The following is an 8,564-nucleotide window of genomic DNA, read 5'->3' as shown; positions in this document are numbered from 1 at the left end:
TTTTTTATTTTTTAACCTATTCTCTCACAGTCTTCTCTTTTCGCCGAGTTATTCATTATGCACTGAAAAGTCTCTTTTGCAGGTGTCAGTTCTAAAATCATCATGATTACTGAGGGGGGGGAAAAGCCTAAAGAGCACTGTTTACTGCCATTTTCCTGGGCACTGAAATTAGTGTGCACTGGTTTCAACAATATCTCATTTCTTTGGGAAGCCTAATAGTCTGGTCACTTCATTATCCTGCCTTTCTGCACAAGTGCCAATGTAATAGAAATGCTTTCATTTTCCAGACTACCCTTGGGTGCTTGAAACAAATGCTTTCAAAAGCTTATCTGCGCTTTCTTTTTTTTTTTTTTTTCTGTCAAACTGAAAAAGCTATAAGTCTGTTCATCACCTGTCCTTTTACGTTAACATATTGCACCTGCTACCTTTTTTAATGTCTTAAAAGTAATCAGACAGTGTGCTTTCACTGGTCAGTACTTTACCGAATCAATTAAGGCTTTATTTGTCTATTTATTTATTTTCCCAAGAGGGCATTTTATTACTGACAGCATGAGTCAGGACAATTAAAGGTTGCAGTGAAATATTCCAGCTTCTGATGTGATGCAATATGAACTGGAATGAAATGTTACGTTAGTCATACTGAAAAAAACAATTAGTGCACTGTATGCTATGTTACCTGTGAGAGACCAGTCTACCAGTTAGCTCTTCCCAGTAACTTTCTTCTCCCCACTGTGCAGCCCTGTATGGGGAGTGACCGGTAAGGAGAAATTTTGTGCTTCTGTGCAAACAGGCTGACAGCACGGAGTTAAAAAAGTGCGTTGTCCATGGTTGTGTTTCATGGAGAGAAGGCTCTTAAGAAGGAAAGAAGGCAGCCAGGACTCTTGGGTTTTATTCCAGGCTTCACTGACTCAGCCAGTGCTGAGTCTTCTTGTGCATTATTTACACCATTTTTTAAGCAAGGGTAACAAAAATAGCTATTCTACAGGAACATTTAGAGACTTAATTGTGAAGAGCTGTGTGGCTCAATTCTGAAAATTACTTCAGGGCAAACTTTTATTTTATTCCTGTTGGTCTTTTGAAACGGGATGGCAAGGTGGATTTAGTGGCTGCGTGCAATTTTCAGGAGGGTTGTCCTTGTTTATTAACTTCCCCTCCCAGCCCCGTGAATGATAAGAATTCTGCCCAAGGCGCCGGGGAGTGGTGAGTGTTGACACAGGTGCCAGGACGATGTTGCGGATGCTGTGATTCTCCTCACTATGCCTTCCTGTTTTTAACTGTAGCTTGTTTTGACACAACAGCCCAGGGTCCATTTTGATCCCTCATTGCCGGCCGTTCAGCTACACAAATAACATGTATTTTCATGGGCTAGCCATAAAGCCCAGCTTCCCTTGCCTCAGGACAGCAAAGTTTAATTTTCTCAGTAGTGGGAATGGGCAGTGTCTTGTGTTAGCCATAAAGGGTGGTTTGATGGCAAAGGAAAGCATTTAGAAAATCGTGCTGTTATCTCTTCACCTGCCCTCTTCAGATACTCTGGCCTTTTCTCCCCTCCCCTCTGACTTTATATTTCCCCGCGTTAGCCGACATAGTTATACAGATACATTCTGTGGTACAGAGAAGGTGTTGGCATCCTCTCATCTTTTATTACCCTGATGCATAAGCAAAATGGCGGCAGAGATACCGTGTAGAATTTATACTGGTGGAACCACGCCAGGAGTGATTTTAAAGGCAAAGGAGAAGGAAGCGATAAGGCATGGTATTTTTCAAGTGATGGAGTGAAGAATGATGGAAAGGAATTACAGTTACCTGAAATATTTTTTTTTTCTACCCCAGCCTTGCAAAGCACGTAAGCATCTACTTAAATTTCACTGAACTTTACCACGCGGTTCAAGCCAGGCAGCTACCTGAATGCCTTGGTGTTTCTCCTGCAGCTAGGCTCCAAACTGAAGGGACAGTAATGCTTCAGCGGTAATTTAGGAGGGTGGAGGATTAAATGTTCTTGAAAAGCTATTTGCATAAAGGTTTGCAAAGGAGAAAATGAGTGCGAGAATGTGTTCAAACTGAGCAGTGAAATCTGCACAGCTTGGCTTGCCTCATCCATCTGGTTGGACTATGTTATCTATGTTTAACAGATTACATTTAATCTTACCATTTCAGGGAGAGCTGTTGAGCCTCAACAGACATGGGAGAGCTGTCCTGTAAAGTTATGCAAGTAAAATGGGAGCTTAAATTTCATGCCAGCTTCTCAGGAGAACAACAGAGGAGGTGCAGAAATATCATGTCATCTTTCTGTCCTGACCACATTCATTGGCTTGACAGGCCAGGGAACTGGGGGTGACTCTCTCCTGCTCCTTTCTGAGTTTGTGCTGGATTCCCCAGCCTCGCATTTTCTTTCTGCCATGTGCTTATCTGACTTCTTTCCTGGCTTTAGCTTCCTATCGTGTTGCTCACCAAGAAAAGCAGTCTCTTTGTAGAGAAACACCTCCCTAGGCAGAGGCAGTGGTGCAGCAGGGGTTAAAGCCAGCTCAGTTTCCTGCTCCTTTGCTTGCTCAGGTGTGCTGCAAAGTGTAATAAAGAATGGCTGATGAGGAGAAACAACTTTGTGCGCAGAGCTTATGGGACTAGGCAGAATTCCAGGCTGGGAACTCTTCTTGTTTCTATTTATTTATTATACTTATTTTTTGATGGATGATAGCTATCATTTCTTATGGAAAAGACTTTCCTATCTGCTGCTATATTGTTTTTTTCTTTTTTTTTTTTTCCCCCTGCTGAGTCATTGCACAACTCAACAGTCATTTGTGTGGCTTGCTTCCTGGAGTCTTGAATCGGGTTGTCACGTACCTTTCTTCTTTCCTCCTACATTTAATATAACTGCACTCGTTTCAAGCACTTCTGCACAGCGGAACCCCTTTCAGATGGTCCCACGGTGTATCTCTGTGATCAGGGTGAGTGAGGCATGTACTAATGGCAGAATTTGTCCTGTGCTCAGTAAGCTGTTATTCCTGTGATAATGTTAATGTTTTAAAATTATTCATTTTCCTTACACAGAGGCAGCCTGCGAATGCAGACGTATTGTCTCCTAACGGAGGGGGCAAAAACCTTGTTTGCTTTTGCTTTTTCATACATTCCACTGCTTAGGCAATTAAACACCTTTCATATTTTTCATCCTCTATAATGCATTAGAAACGGGGTCCTCTTTTTGTTCTTCTTTTAATATCTTTTCAATCTTGACTTGTCTATGAATATGTAGTTCACTCTTTTCCTCTTGCTTTGTCCCCCCTTCCTCATGCCTGTAAAATTGGGTTGGTGTTTCAGGGACTTTCTTGGCCTGCCTGATGTAAAATTAAAGAGGTTACCTAAAACCACAAAATTGTGCAGCAGTGCAATTAATAGGTTTTGTTTTAAAAGGGTGAAAATTCCAGGCTGACATTTTTTCAATTTTAAAATGTCCTTGTTCTTAGTCACAGGTTATTTCTGTAATGCTTATATTTTGTTGCTCATAGGTTAAAATTTAAAAAAAAAATAAAATAAATAAACAGAAGCTTGACCTCTTTTTTTTCCCCCCAAAGTGTTTGTCTTTCAGATGCCTCCTCCCCCAGTTAATTAGAAATAACAACAACCAACAAAACTATTCTTTTTCCTGAGCTCTGGCATTCCCAAAGGATTTGGGTGATGTGATGAAGCATTTGGGTGATGATGAAGCATTGCAGCACCCTTACAGCCTCAGGTCCTCAGCTCCAGCGTTTGCAAAGCTAAGATAAATGTCCAAATTCTTTTCACTCAGTACTAAGAGACACACGTGCACATCAGGATGGGATCTGCAAAAGCCGACGTGAGGCTTCACAGGGCAGGGGGTGGCCAAAGTCAAAAGAAGGTCTCTGAGGAGTGCGTTAAGTTTTTGCTCGTCCCCTCGTTGTGAAACTACATCCCAGTGCAGGTGAATTAAAATGGTGCTGTGGCTGAACGAGGCGTTTCCACCCCTGTGACTTTCATTAGGCCAACAGGAGTTCTTGTAGCCGTGTGCTTTGCTGCTGATCCAGTGGAAAGCCAGTCCTTTTTAAAATTTATTTATTTTTCCTCCAGGGCAATGTCTGTAGAGACGGGCAAGCACCTCTGCTGCCATGGGTCCTGAAGACAGGTCCTCAGATGGCTGGGGAGAGATGGGGAGCTGCCCCTTTGGGAAATAGCAGAGCCCTTGTGTGGATTCTTAGGCTGTTATGGAAACCTCGTCACTGGCTAAAAGTGCTGTCTTGGAGCTGTGCTGCATAGACACTTTGCTAATACTGACCTCTGCAGCCCAGTATGTCCAGGTTTAGTGGTCCTAGTAAGTCTTTTCGTATGTAGCTTATTGCTTTCTCTCCCGCTCTCTCTTTTTTGAAAGAAGGTAATGGGGAAAGGAGAGGAGAAGGTATTGCATAAAACCTTAGCGGTCAGAGCCACAGATTGGGAAACGGCAGACTTCAACACTCTCCTGAGCCTGTGCACCCGGTAAGCTGGGCTGGGCTGGGCTCTTGCTCTCTTCTACATCAGGCTAGAACATTTTGTGGCAAGGACTGGATGAGGAGAGAGTGCAGGATCCTCTAGTCTGCACAGGAGGGTGGTGGTCTCCCTCCGTCCTGATTTTCTTCCTTCAGGCCCTGATAAGGTGTTTGGTATTTACTTGCCTTATTTATGTGTCTTTGTGGTTAGGAACTATGACACTGAAGTTACTGACGGTTGGACTTGATCTTAAAAGTCTTTTCCAATCTAAACAATTCTATGATTCTATTTCCTACTTTAGGCTCGGTCCTCCTCTGAAATGCTGGACAAGTTATTTGAGCTGTGAGTTGCTGTGGGTTTTTGGAAAATGGATGGAGGTACTCTCTTTGCTCACTTCTTGTCTGCTTTGATGTAGATAGTCCTTGCCTTGACATTTTATACTTTCCTGGCATATCCAAGTACAGCATTTAGCATAATTGGGGTCACTAGGCACTAGACGATAGTGCTTATTATCAGAAGTCTTTATAATATAGGTTACACATGGTCTTTCAGTATTGTGCTCCTCTGAGTAGCCTTTAGAGTTAATGTTTTTGTTTTATGATGTACCATCTCTCAGTCTGTCCTCCAAAAAGAAAAATAAATCTAAATTAGACTGAAGCCTTGGCTAATTGTTCTTTCTCTATTCATCTCCGTGGCAGCAGGAAACCTAGCAGCAGGGTTTCCATTCACAGCAGACATGCGTGCCAGCTCAAATGCTTTTGTACCAAAAATGCATGTGTGGGTGTTGAAGGTAAAAATGATTGGGCAGTAGTGGTTGCAGCTGTATCCTTGAGAACTCAAGGCAAGGGAGATCAATGATCTCTTTCCTGTATGTTGGTTTTAGGGGTTTTTTTTATTCACTGAAAAAGATATTTAACAATTGCAAATCATTCCAAAAGGGCAAAGTAAAGGTTTTTTGATTGTTAAAGACGGCACCAGCACTGGGTCTGTTTGTAATGCTGGCGTTGGTTCTGCACAAGGTGAGAATGGAAACGTGCTCTCAACCACCGCGAGACATTTTGACCCCTATAGCACCTTTATCTTCTGGTCTGCGTCCAGCTCTCAGGTACTGCTTCCACTTGTCACCCCTACATCTTACTTATTGCACTGCTGCCGCTTCCATTCCCTCAGCTCGTGCATCAGAAGTGCAAGCAGCAGATGGGTGGCCCAGGCAGATTTGTCCTGGTTAGTGCTTTTCTTTTCCAGTATTGTGTTAGCCTCGGAATGGCCTGTTTGTTTATAATACACATTTCTCTGCTGTCGAGAAATAATTACAGTATGGCTTTGCACATACTATGCCCATATGAACCCCACCTGGTTAAATCTGTCCCTGATGACTTACTGTAGTTGTAGGCCTCCATTTAATTCCATTTAGCTGGTTAAGAGCAATCCAGTAGGAATAATAATAGTGAAACGCATTAGTAGTCATTTCTAGACATAGAAAGGACTGAGCAGCCGCCTTTTTGCTGTTGATACCATTGGGATGGAGTGATAGTAGCACAGGTAGGAGGAGTGCTGCTGTAAATACGACGCAAGGGCCACCAGTCATTTAAGACTAGTTATTTAGGTCAGAATAGCTGGAACTGTTTTTTATTTATTTGCTTATCTTTTATTATTTGTTCAGCTAATCAGGTTCTGGTGTCCTGGAGTTCATTTCCATTCTTTTCCTTATGCGTATTCACTAGCAAGTCCACTTTGAATGTTTTTTTTCCCCGGCTTCTTCCACAGAGTGTGCCATAACCGGGCTCTGCAAAACAGCGTATACACAGCCATTTTTTGCGATGTATTGGATAGCTGTAAGTTTATCTCTAGGTAGGCAACTGACTCTGTATAAATGTTTTAGTCAGAGAAAGGGTTTCCCTGCTAAGCCGCTAGCTGACTGGACAAGTTTTAAATATTGTTTCATGTTATGAACAGTTGTCGCTTAACAGCATGTGAGGCTAATTGTAACGGATTCGTTGATTGCACTTGATCATTCCATGTGCTGAAAGCATCATTTTTCCAGTATATGCTTCTATGAGGAAAGATTAAATTTACCATGGCTTTGCATTGGCACTGAACTACAAACAAGAGATCAGCCCAGATGAATGTCCTTGGATCTAGGTTTAAGTCATGCTTTGCAATTTTGAGGTATACTTTGATCTTTGCTGCATTTGGAGTAGCTGTAAACAGATGGGTTTTATTACTGCTTTGCGTTACGGTAATATTTGAAGACTCCAGCAAAGATCGGAACTGCTTTTGCTGGACAGCGAGGAAGACATGAGACGAAGGGCCCAGAAGAAAGCGTAATCTTAACAACCAAACGAAAAAAAGGAGGTTGCAAAGGAAGTGCAGGGAACAGGTTTTGACTAAGAGCGTGGTGAGATGATACCTGTCTCGCTGCCATTTGGATGCGGAAAGTGAGTGGCAGCAGTCTGAGCCCTGTTACGCCAGGGCTGGAGCGCAGATCATTCAGACCATGGCCATGGGAGGGAGAGAGACACAAAGGCCGGGCATCCTGCTGCCACCCACCCGCAAGAACTTTTTGTTGATGGTGCCCAAGTTTAGACTTCTCAGTGGAGCCAGGAGCAGCCATCCTTTCCTGTCTCTCTTCTGTGTTGAAACTTTAGAGCTGCTTTTAGCAATTTATTAATTCTAAATGGGAGGATAGTACTCTTTTTCCCTAGAGGCAATTTTCTATAATACTTTTATATTTGCTCCTGAATCAAACAAAAGAAATCCAGTGATTCTGATTGTGAAGTGATTTGCTAATTCCTTTTCTTATACTAGGCAAAAGTGATTAGAGAAACCTATTCCTGAGGATTTCTTTAATTGACCGTCACTGTGTTCTATTGAAAGAAAATGCCAAGCACCTACTAAAACAATGTCTTTTATGTGTTGCCAAATAAAAGAGCAAGTTTGTTCAGTAATGTACGGATGCAAAAGCACATGAGGATTCAGTGATTATTTTTATAAAGCTTTTTAATAACTAAGAACATGGCTCAGAGCTTGTAAAAGCTGAATATTCCAAGAATTTATTCTTTTCATAAAGTGTTTAAAGAAATTCCAGTTATGCAAAACTTGAATGCAAATTATTACAGCCCAGTTCAATTAGGTACATGTTCCAGTCCCTTCCAGAGCATGAAGTACATATCTCTGTACTTACTTATGTACTTTGAGATGGATGTTATTGAGTTGAGACATAAAACACAACCAGGCGAGACAAGAAGCAGTAAACAAAGCTGCCAAAACTATGGCAGAAGAGCAGAATAAAAAGAAGATGGGTCTGTTGACCCCCAGTTGCTATTCGTTGCTTTCAAATTTAGAGGAGATTTACTGAAGGTGGTTTGAGGTTGATCTTAAAGTATGCCTACAGAACCATGCTCTGTTTTGAGGAAAAGAAACAATAACAGTTTTTGGTTTGTAGTATGGTGTTGGCTTCTCCTGTCCCAGCATCCCCCCTTACCCCTTGCTGGATGTGAAAAGCATCTCTTCAGTGGTTAGCTGTTAGCCGCCTTGAAGGTACCTGCAACCTGATGGGTGGTGTCAGGGTCCTGCTGGTAGAACTGCCACGGCCGGCTGAGGTAGGGAGGGCAGGCAGTGCCCTCAGGCGCTAGAGTATTCACCTGTGGGCTTGGGGGGCTTTGCTTTTGCAGCTGGGGGTCAGAAGGGGTTGTGTGATGTTGTGTCGGGGCTACTGACAAATCAGTCGGGGGGAAAAAAGACGATTACTGAGACGAGACAGGCTGCCTGTTGTACCCGAAGATACCTGTTTGCTAAAATGGGAACTGTCTCACCCGGACTTGCCCGTTTGCCCACAGGTTTTAAATTCCAGGTGATCTGATCGTGTTCATGCAACTTTTCTTTGGCAGCTCAGAAAATGTGGTTTAAATATTCTTGCAAATTAATAAACAAGACGGATATTTTGCAGTCTGAAAACTCAGGCCCTTGAGCAAATATAGCGTAACTGTCTGGCTGTATTGGAGCTTGTGTTAAAGCATGTCCAGAGAGTTGGAACAGGGCAAGAAACCAATATGTTAATTAATCTCTGCAGTACTATTGGCCTTCTC

At 42.6% G+C, this 8,564-nt stretch overlaps 1 protein-coding gene across 1 annotated transcript in view; it reads left to right on the top strand.

Moving 5' to 3' along the window:
- Positions 1-2,873: 2,873 nt before the first annotated feature.
- The window catches only part of ARHGAP32 (Rho GTPase activating protein 32), a 168,188-nt gene continuing 162,497 nt past the window's right edge, over positions 2,874-8,564 (top strand). Inside the window, exon 1 of the mRNA XM_082330885.1 lies at positions 2,874-2,942. The gene's annotated coding sequence lies outside the window, so the exon portion shown is untranslated. The remainder of the gene's footprint in view (positions 2,943-8,564) is intronic.

Source organism: Platalea leucorodia (assembly GCF_965183815.1).
Source record: "Platalea leucorodia genome assembly, chromosome: 20".
NCBI lineage: Eukaryota > Metazoa > Chordata > Aves > Pelecaniformes > Threskiornithidae > Platalea > Platalea leucorodia.
This window is presented reverse-complemented; position numbering and strand designations above follow the sequence as displayed.